Source organism: Alligator sinensis, unplaced genomic scaffold, assembly GCF_000455745.1.
Source record: "Alligator sinensis unplaced genomic scaffold, ASM45574v1 scaffold1835_1, whole genome shotgun sequence".
Classification (NCBI taxonomy): Eukaryota; Metazoa; Chordata; order Crocodylia; family Alligatoridae; genus Alligator; species Alligator sinensis.
Window position 1 is genome coordinate 90,299 of NW_005843455.1, and position 2,223 is coordinate 92,521.

Below are 2,223 nucleotides of genomic sequence, written 5' to 3' on the forward strand. Positions count from 1 at the left end.
GGAGGTGAAGAATTTGTTAAAGATGTCTGCCTTCTCCTCTGGCACAACCACCAGATTGCTCAGCGCATCTTGCAGGGGTCCCACATTTCCCGGCGCCTTCTTCATCGTCCCTATATATTTGAAACAGGACTTTTTATTATCTTTGATCTTGGACGCTAGTCCTAGCTCTATGTCCGCCTTAGCTTTCCTCACAGCCCCCCTACAGTCCCAAGCAGTGGAGGTATATTCTTCTTTGGAGACAGTCCCCCCCTTCCACTGGGTGTACGCCACCTTTTTGGCAACCAGCATTCCCGGACTTCCTTGGTGAGCCAGGGAGGCTTTTGGGCACTCTTGCCCCCCTTGCTTCTTGTTGGGATTGTCACCTCTTGGGCCCTGAGTATCGTCTCCTTAAGGAACGACCACTCATCTTGGGCACTGAGTTCCCCTGCCCTTGAGAACCCCAACGCCTCTCCCACCAATCTCCTCAACTTGTTGAAGTTGGCCCTCTTGAAGTCTAGGGCTACCGCCTTGCTGTAGGCCCTTGACACCCTGCGCTGTATGGTGAATTCCAGCAAGCGATGATCGCTATCACCCAGGTGGTCCAGGACCTGGAGCCCCCTGACCAGATCATTGCCTGTGGCCAGGACCAGGTCCAACAGGGCATTTCCTCTGGTGGGACTGTGCACCTCCTGGGTTAAGTGGAGGTCCTGTATCTCAGCCAGGAACCTCCTAGAACGGTCCGACCGTTCTAGGATTCAGGCTAGATTCTAGCCTGAATGAGGCTAGACATCAGGAGGCACTACTTCACTGTCACGGTGGCTAGGAGCTGGAACCAACTTCCAAGGGAAGTGGTGCTCGCCCCTACTCTGGGGGTCTTCAAAAGGAGGCTAGACAGTCACCTAGCTGGGGTTGTTTGACTCCAGCATCCTTTCCTGCCCATGGCAGGGGGTCGGACTTGATGATCTGCTCAGGTCCCTTCCAACCCTACAACTATGAAACTATGAAATGAAAGCACATGTGTGGATGCACCCACCGTTCGGCTTTATAACTGCATTCAGCCCCAGCTGCCCGGGAGCAATTTGTGTGCTATTTCCAAGCCAAACTAATGCTCTGAAGAAGAGCAGCAGCACCTCAGGGGAGGGGAGAAGGAAAGATGAGCGAGGCTGGAGTGGGGGCACTATGTGTAACTGTGAATTTCTCTCTCAGGGATGTATTTGGTAGCCGACAAAGAAGAAATGCAAGCTGTGTGAGGCTGCCTTGGCCCAAGGACACTGCTGGTTTCCTCCTGTGACGTGCTGAGAGAGAAATGCAGAACTCTGGACCTCTTGGTTCAGAAACGATACCTTTTATTTGACCAACTACTGAAGTGCAAAAATATTATCTTCTCCTGCAAGCTTTCAGGTATGCGCACCTTAGACTCAGGGAAAATTAAAGATGGTAAAAAGTCCCCACAGGTAGAAAATAAACTTAATTTTTGTACAGAGGAAGCTCTCAGACCAACACGGCTAACAAAAAACCCATGCCTGAAACACGGAAGATGCTGAATTTTAGCTGATTTTTTGGATTTAAACTTCATTGTTGAACAAGAAAGATTTCTACACCTCCCTGCCTTCCTGCCACCACCAGGGAAGAAATCCTGCTGTATCTGCCCATTGAAAAGCAACTCTCAAAGACACTGGCGTGGACCTAGAGGGGCAGACTTCCACCTTCAGCTTCTTCTGTGCAAAAATGAAGTTTATTTCCTACCTATAATCAGAGCCGTGTCATGGGACCCGTGGGCGCAGGCCCCAGTTGCCCCCCACCGCCGCACCTTATGGAAAGGGCTGGATGCAGGCAGAGCCCCTTCCCCGCCTGGCCCCGCTAGTTTATTTCGGTGAGTTTCCCCCCCGCCACGACGCAGATTTTTGTCGACGGATCGGGGTGGGGGGCCCAAAACTTGATCTTGCAGGGGTGGGCCGGCCCTGCCCATAACGGGGGCGTGTTCCCATCTCCCGCTTTCCCTGAGCCTGAGGAAGGGCGTGAGCCCGAAACCCGGCAGAAAAAGATCACTTCCCCACCCTCAAAGGGACCCTCTCCGAGCCCAGAGGTTTCTCTCGCTCCGCAAGAGGGAACTAGCGGCGTCTTCGGGCCCAGGCGGCCTCAAGGCCCCGAGCGAGGGTGAAGGCAGAGCGGGCGGCGGGCGGGGTCGGGTCGGGTCAGGCCCGTCGTGCGGTGCCAGGCGGGGCCAGAAGCCGCCTCACGGAG